The sequence below is a fragment of the Nematolebias whitei genome, chromosome 8, assembly GCF_014905685.2.
Source record: "Nematolebias whitei isolate Nwh7 chromosome 8, NemWhi1, whole genome shotgun sequence".
In the NCBI taxonomy this organism is placed as follows: Eukaryota; Metazoa; Chordata; class Actinopteri; order Cyprinodontiformes; family Rivulidae; genus Nematolebias; species Nematolebias whitei.
Window position 1 is genome coordinate 43,816,343 of NC_056505.1, and position 8,914 is coordinate 43,825,256.

Sequence of the window (8,914 nt, forward strand, 5' to 3'; positions counted from 1 at the left end):
AGACACAAACAGACACAAACAGACAGAGGGAAACCAGGAATCCCACACTGAGTGTCACTTGATTTTTTTTTTCAAGAGCATTTTTCCACTTTTGTATGCCACAAGTTGTCCATGCTGTTTTTTAAAATATTTTTCTTCAGAGAGGAAAAGCCGACAACTAAAACAGTGAATAGACCTTTTTCATGCTTCTGCGTTTTAAAGCGGATGTGGTGTTAAACAACTTCCAGTGGCTATAGCATTAGCATTAGACAGTGAGGAAAATGGCTCTGGTCGGCGCGGTTGCTTTTGTTCAGTTCCTGGCTGTTCTTGTGGGGCAAGAAAACAACCATATCTGTCCTACCATGCTTTTCACGACGTACCCAGACCAAAAGAGGCAGTGGATCCAAGCAATCAGAAGAGATGAGGGTCCCAATTTCTGCATAAAGCCAGGGAGCACTTGAATGTAGCCGGCATTTCACTCAGAAGGATTTTGTCTGCGGATCCACCACCAGCTGCTTTAAAAGTTGAGCTGTTCCTTTTCTCTCCACCTGGAATAATTTCACTGCACCAGCTAAGAGAGAGTCTGTCTTTAGAGGACTCAGAAACGGCAGCTTGTCCTCTCACAGAAAGCTAGCCAGGCTTAAGCTGCTACTGGAGTCCACGTAAAACTCACTTCATCTGGTGGCACATCCACCCACTGGTAAATATCAAATTAAGATGGTACATTACAAACTTGTCATGTAAGTCATGGAGAGATCAAGTTACATGCACTGACTCACAAAATGTATTGATCTTCATGGAAATAATATCAACAATAATAATCCTAATGTCAATAAGCTCAATAATTGAAATGATCTTGCTATTCGTATTTTATTTTGTGGTTTTACAGGTGCACTCCCAGCTGTCCTCATTCTGCTCAGTCCTGTGTTGGTGGACTCTCACTCCTGCTTGAATCACCATAATTAGGCAGTGTCTTACCTGAGAGAAGATTGGCTGACTGAGCTAAAGGCTGGGGCCAATTTCAACTATTTTTATATGTGAATGTGAGGCCCATGTTTGTTTGTTTTGTAATTCTTAAATATTATTCATATTTATTTTTGTTTACTTAATTTCATATCTATGTTCCAGGTTGAAAGTGGCAGTCCAGTCTCGTGTAGGTTCCGTTCCACTCGTGTCTCGTGCATCACAGCTTGTGGGTGAATTTCTGCTCGTGTTACCTTGAACCATCCTTTTGTCTTTTAGTTGACTGAACACTGGAAAGCTTCAGCCTTGGCTGAATATTTATTTTCAGAATAATTATTGCCTCCATTGGAATAGGTTTTTAACTTAGTGTTAATAAAATTTATATTGTATCTTGGATCAGTCTCCTGCTTACTTGTAGACAAACCCAAGTGCCTGTGTATAAATTATGTTCTTGGATGAAAGTCCTAAGGTGGTGTTGCAGTAAGTTTATAAAATAAAAATAACATCCATGCCCAAGCTTGTTACATATTGTTCTAATGTTATGTAATTAGTTATTTAAAGGTTTTGAATTATTTTAAACATTCTTCAATTAAAACACACTTGCGCAGCATACTGTACTGTTTTATTTAATTTGTGGATTGATTCAGTTGTATTGAAAGGAAAACAAGTGTAATTTACAATATCTAGTAAAAAAAAAAAAAAACTTAACTATTTAACATTTTATAACTGTACACTATAAATTGATAGTGGATTATAGATATTTTTCCCAAAATTATGCAATTTCATTTTAAAGAAATTGGCACATTTATGTATTTTTCATGAGTAACAACTATTTACAGTATTTACAGTGATTCACAGCTTGAGACTGAATATTTAAAATGTGAAGGAACAAAAGGGTGATTTGTACATTTTATGATTCTTACTGCATTGATATAAACACATGGTTGAAGGTGTTGAAGTAAAACATGTCAGCAGACTACTCCACAATTCTTCTGCAAGCAAGATGAAAACGGCTAGCAGTAAGCCTTGGTTGTCAAAGCTGTACCCCTGCAGAACATCTGGACTGCTCCCTGGTTCTGGCCTCTGATAAGACGTTTCCAGTGACACTTGCAGAGACTGAAGATGTGTGAAGTGTGGACACAAAACGCATGTTGGGAAGACTGCAGCATCAGAGGAAGAGCAGGGAAGTGTGGCGCCATGTGGTGCAAAATGATGCTACGCAGGACTTCGCAGGCGCGCATTGGTAAGACATCTGTGAGCCCTGTGGCACAGGGCCAAACCTGGCTGGTACCAGCTCCAAAATTTAGAGACCATCTAGGACGAGCGATAAGTGGTTGGGACTCCAGCTGACTTAGTTTTTCTCCTGCTGTCACCCAGTGAGATCTAAAACAGATAACTGTTTTTAGCACATACATATAATACTTGTTATAACATATTTAGCTTTAAACAAGTAATAGATTCTAGTTTGAAGATGAGCTGAAACAGCAGCAGAACAAAATACAGACTATGTTGCTGCCACAACAGAAGACAAACAGTAACCACTGAGCAGGAAGATGTTACTGTAAGCTCTCAGTAGTACAGAAGTTGTCTATCGTACGTCAAAGTTCTTCAGCTATCATAAATGAACAGGAACTCTAATGAACATGAGCCAACCGGCTTTCTGCCTGTTTCAAACCTGCAGTCTGTGGTTCCTCATTTTTCTTCATGGACCTGAAGCATCTAGCTCTGACAACTAACTGTCCCTCGACAATATTTGACCTATAGTTATGCAGAAGTAAAGCACAATTTGAACATCAAGCATCATAGCATCTCATAACTAACATCTAGTACGTTTTCTTTCACAAACTGTAGTGGCAAACACATATCAGATTGTTAAAATATCAGTTAAAAGTTTATACCACGTCTGTCTCAAATATTCCAAATAATTTAGCACACTAAATTAGGCTTTATTGTGACGTTTATGTACTTCATATGTTGTAGCTAATGGTTAGCTCGCTAAGCTACTTCTTTTCTTACCTTGATAGCTGTGGATATATTCTTCATGGAAGAACTTATATCCTTTCTCAAGTTTATTGGTTCGAGAATTCACCGCTGCGATTTCCTCCACATCAGTGAAAGAAAAGCCTTGCATTTGCATAGACTCGCAATAACAGGAAGTGACCCAGCACCAGGAGACGCTACTTCCGGTTGTTGTGAAAAAGGTCTATTGACTCAGTAGTAGGTGATTACTCCAACCACACATTCCCAGAGAACCATTGTTTTTGGAATGACCGCCCATCATAGGTGTTGCCACCATTATATGTGAAGGGGACATGTCCCCCACATTAAAAAAAACATTCATTTGAACCCCCCCACTTTTACTATGAAACATAGTTCAGTCGGCACAGTTTCTCTTTCTTTGTGAACAAATCCATTCCACTTGCATAATAGGAGAATACTCAAACCACTAAAAATCCACTCCAGGTATTCCTGGTTACCTCCTCCAACCTACAGTGCTTCTGTGCGTCTCCGGCCTCGGCAGAGAACGCTCACAGGTGGAGGAGGTGGAGACACCTCTGTGTTGATTGTCAGTTTAGTGAGCTTAGTGCGGGCAGTTGTTGACTGGGGGGTTGATCATAAACATATATTCATGGTCGTGGACATGTGACAGAGCCTCAACCGAGCTGATGATGAATGACACCACTTATCTGGACAATGGCTGAGAAGGGGGGCTCTGGACTATGCTACGACTTTCCCTTAAAAATTCAATGTCTTCACCGGCCTATATGTACATGTATAACATATATTTATGTTGCTTTGCTGTGGTAGGTTTTTTTGATGTCTCAAATCGTGCCCTGTCTAAGACACGGTGTGAGAGATCTTTTTTTTATACTGTCTCTCCTCATGTTTTCTTCCCTTTTCTCATCTAAGCAAAATATTATTCTGAATAAGAATAAGAAGCTATTTATAGCCGCAGCTTCGTGCACTCTGCCCATCTTTCGGACGACTGTACGTACATATTTGCGTTGTATCTCGGTGCAATGCCAATAAAGTTTATTCTGATTCTGATAAACATGCTTTAAATGAAATTAAAGTAAGGAAATCTAGATGAAATGTTGCTTTTTTTGTACACTGGTGCACGTGTACGCACACACACACACGCACACACACACACACTATAGTGTCCCCCCCCACACACACACACACACTTTACAGATGCTTCTGACGTCCATGCCACCCATTATCATTTTTGGGAAATATCATATCCGACAGATTCCTTCCCATGTTGAAGCATTTCACATCAAGTGCAATGACAGCTACATTTCCATGTGCTGCAGTGTAGGTCCTTGTCAACCACAAGGACCTACGCTGCAGCACATGGAAATGTAGCTGTCATTGCACTTGATGTGAAATGCTTCAACATGGGAAGGAATCTGTCGGATATTGCATAATACGTAGCTTTGCAGTTGTGCCATCTCTTTCACACACAGCTAGTTCTTGTTCATGGCTTTGTTGTTCTCTTTTCATCTCACCCTCACTTTCAATATAAGAGAGCACTGTTTTTGTGACTGTCCATGCTATAGATTCTGACATTTTGACTTCTGACTCTGTGATAACTTCGTCTGCCTCATCTTCCATGTTCATAAATGGCATATTGCAGGACAGCATAGAGCTGCTTTCCTGGGCCACCTGCTGTAGCTGCCTAGAAGACCAACAATTACAACATTAAGACTCACTGACTGACTCATTGACTGTCATGGCCAAAAATCAACACCCTACCACATAACTACTTTTTCTGCAAACAAATTATCATTATTGTAATAATAATAATAATAATAATGTTATTATTATTATTATTATTAGTAGTAGTAGTAGTAGTAGTAGTAGTAGTAGTACTAGTAGTACTAGTAGTACTAGTAGTAGTAGTAGTAGTAGTAGTAGTAGTAGTAGTAGTAGTAGTAGTAGTTGTTGTTGTTGTTGTTGTTGTTGTTGTTGTTGTTGTTGTTGTTGTAAAAATATAAAAAAATTTAAAAAAATCTGAGCATTAAGACAGCTCTATCCGGATAGCTTGTCCCTTAACATGACTCTCGTATCGGCTCTGACCTTTCTTCATTAACTTTTTCCTCCTCCTCTGAAGCTGCTGCTGGTTTGATCCAGGAGAGCAGGGTGCTGCTTCCATGGTCTGCCTGCTGTAGCTCTCTTTTTCTTTTCTCAGCCTTTCTTTTCTTTTCTCGGCATTATGCTGCAATTGGTAAATGAGATCAATCAATGTTCTGCATGATAATAAAGGGTTAAAGATGCTGGATGCCACTTTCTTCACAACAGTCCTGCAATTTTGTACCCTGGGTAAGATTTTTTGATTGCACTTACTGTATACTTTTCTAAATCTCACTGCCAATTTACATGCACACACAAGAAACATACCTTTGTCTTGGAAGTTATCTTTCAGTCAATACAAAAAAAAAAAAACCTGATTATTCAAATAAAACAGATGAGAACAATTTAATGAATTTGAAACAGAAGATCAGAAGCCTATGTAAAAATAATTTTTGACTACACCATAAATTCCTACATTTGCTGATGCCAAAGAAGGACACCTATGGGTTAGTGGGTATCTACAACGCAAACTGTCCTGTGGGAGACAGGCACATGAGCACCCAGGGGGGAAAAAACAACAACTACTCATGTCATGCAAAAGTATAAAAGTGAGTGGCACTGGTAATAAAAGTTTTTAAATCCAGAAATGCTACCTTGGGCCACACACTAAAGCTACACTGTTAAAATAAAATAAAATTTAAAAAAGCATTATTAGAGCACTTTTTTTGGTTCAGAGGGAAAATGGCAGGTGCTCTAGCACCACCTAGTGTCTATCTGTGCATGTCCCTAGTCCTCAGCCATTCACTTATTTGTCTCAGATCTAGTATGGGTCGGAGTCTCCCATCTTTTTTCAGGATCACAAAATAGCAGCTGTAAAAAACGCTATTTGCTTCCTGAGGAGGGACAATTTTTTTTTGCCCCCTTTTCCAGGAGTGAGGAGATCTCCTCTTTCAGAGTTGGAGTGAGATCTGTGGAGGATATAATGTGACACAATTAAATAAATAAATACATCATGAAATAAATAAATATAAATGTACAAATAAATAAATATACCATGAAATAAATAAATGTAACAATAAACGTCCCATTAAATAATTAAATGTGTCATTTAAAAATCATTAATTATACAATTGTTAAATTCACAATGTGACAAAATTAAATAAATACATCATGGCATAAATAAATATAAATGCACAATTAAATAAATAAATGTACCACAAAATAACTAAATGTACCATTAAACATCCCATTATATAATAAAATATATAATTTAATACATGATTAAATCATTAAATATACAATTAATTAAATTAAATGTCCCATTAAACAAATAAATGTACATTTTAAATGACATTAAATAATTAAACAACATTTTCAATAATTTTTTATTTAGAATACATTTAATTATTTCACTGTGTATTTATTTATTTCATGGCTCCCGTTCAGCAGTAGGGAGGGTGGAATGTGACAACATTAAATAAATATTCCACCCTCCATAGAGTCTGGCTATATTTTTGACATTGTGGTTCCTCTGAACAGCAGAAGAGAGTTTGCTGAATTGCTATTTATAGCCTTGAACTTCCATCCATCCATTATCTTTACCCGCTTATTCCATTTTGGGTCACGGGGGTCGCCGGTGCCCATGTCCAGCAATCACTGTGCGAGGGGCGGGGTACACCCTGGACAGGTCGCAAGTCCATCACAGGGCCACATAGAGACAAACGAGACAAACAACCATTCACTCTCTCACTCACACCTAGGGACAATTAGAGTTACCAATCAGCCTAACATGCATGTTTTTGGTCTGTGGGAGGAAACCGGAATACCCGGAGAAAACCCACGCATGCACGGAGAGAACATGCAAACTCCACACAGAAAGGCCCCTGGACCGGGATTTGAACCAAGGACCTGCTCGCTGAGAGGCAGCAGCTCTACCAGTTGCGCCACCGTGCTGCCCAGCCTTGAACTTCTGTTCCCGTAATCCATTGGGATGGTACGCATGCGCCTTGCTCGGCATTTGAGGCGAGCCTTACTTCGTTTTCGTTTGTGGGTTCACTGCGCTCTCTGATGGACACAGCTTTCAGCAGGACGGAGTGTTTGACCCAGGGCTCTGGAGCAGAGGAATGCCTCTGAGAGAACCTTCACGGGTCTCCACGGGCTGTAGGAGCAGAAGGAGCCGCTGGGTGCAGGGGAGCCGGTGTTATGCCATGAAGTGACTTCATGTGTGTGTCTGGCTCATGGTGGTACTGGAGAGAACTTGGATGAAAAAATGTCCATGCTGTAAAAAAACAAACAAACAAACAAAACAACAACAACAACAACACAATTTAAAACTAAAAGGACTTTAAAGATCCAGATCGTCTTCACATGTTGACCAGAGGACGAGGAGTCACGTGCTTGTTGTCAGTCTCTGTGTTCGTGTATGAGTTCAACAAAAGGGTGATCGCTTCCAGAACCACACCTAACTGGATTTGGTTCCGACACCGGAGGTACGAAGTTTGGTAGTGAAGTTGGGTTTGGTAGACTCGGTTCGATTCGGTTCGGGTCCTGCACAGATATATCTGTTATTTCTGCCTCAGAACTGCTTCGTCTGCAGAAACTCGATGTTCTCATCACGAGACTGACTCGAACCTTGAACAAACACAGTAAGAACTTCAAGAGGAGCCGAGCCGACCAGAAGCAGGTAGGACAGCTGCTCCTGATTATTTATTATCTGACCAGGACTGAGATCTCTCGTAGTCCTGGAAAGACGCAAAAGTTTTCCTGAAACAAACTTTAACAAGAAGAATAACCCTAACGACCTGGGTAGGTTTACTGTTGTTAAAGTTAGTTTCCTGAAACAACCTTAACAACAACACTAAACCTAACCAGGTCCAGAGGACCTGACTCATCCTTGGTGCATTCATCTAGCTGGAGTATTGAGCAGCAGCATGATTTGAACAAGATAAACCATTAAACCTGAACCCATGTCCAACACAAACATGATGTCTGTTTCAAAGCAGCTCCTTCATTTTTACACTGAAGATGATTCTTAGTGGACGGAGCAGAAAACTGAAGGATTCTGTTTGGCTTGGACTCTGGGGACGCTGTGGATGATGGGTTAAAGCAGTTGTCCTCCAAAAAGGAGAGTTGGGGGTTCAATTCCACCTGTAGTCACATGCTGAAGAGTCCTTGGGCAAGACACTGAACCCCTGCCTTTGATGCGTGTCCCATCAGTGTATGAATGTGAAAAAGCTCTGATGATTCTCAACAGATTCAGATTATCTTTGTAGAGATGTAGTAGAGTGCTGTATGAATGTGTATAGTAGAGTGCTGTATGAATGTGTATAGTTGAGTGCTATATGAATGTGTGTAGTAGAGTGCTGTATGAATGTGTGTGTGTAGTAAAGTGCTATATGAATGTGTGTGCGTGTAGTAGAGTGCTGTATGAATGTGTGTGTGTAGTAGAGAGCTTCATGAATGTGTGTGTATTAGAGTGCAATATGAATGTGTGTGTAGTAATGAGCTGTGTGAATGTGTGTGTGTGTGTCTGTTTATTAGACAGCTGTATTAATGTGTGTGTAGTAGAAAACTGTATGAATGTGTGTGTAGTAGAGTGCTGTATGAATGTGTGTTTAGTAGAGTGCAGTATGTGTGTGTGTGTGTGTGATGGAGTGCTGTATGAATGTGTATGTGTAGTAGAGTGCTGTATGAATGTGTGTGTAGTAGACTGTTGTATGAGCACCTGTGTAGTAGAATGCTGTATGAATGTGTGTTTAGTAGAGTGCTATATGAATATGTGTGTATTAGCGTGCTGTATGAATGTGTGAGTAGTAGTGTGCTGTATGAATGTGTGGGTAGTAGAGTTTTGTATGAATGTGTGAATAGTAGAGTTCTGTATGAATGTGTGTGTAGT

The 8,914-nt window shown here is 39.8% G+C and overlaps 1 protein-coding gene across 1 annotated transcript in view; it reads left to right on the forward strand.

Annotated features, from left to right (window-relative positions):
* Positions 1-7,486: 7,486 nt before the first annotated feature.
* The window catches only part of hvcn1 (hydrogen voltage-gated channel 1), a 27,400-nt gene continuing 25,972 nt past the window's right edge, over positions 7,487-8,914 (forward strand). Inside the window, exons 1-2 of the mRNA XM_037680625.1 lie at positions 7,487-7,508; positions 7,599-7,702. The gene's annotated coding sequence lies outside the window, so the exon portion shown is untranslated. The remainder of the gene's footprint in view (positions 7,509-7,598; positions 7,703-8,914) is intronic.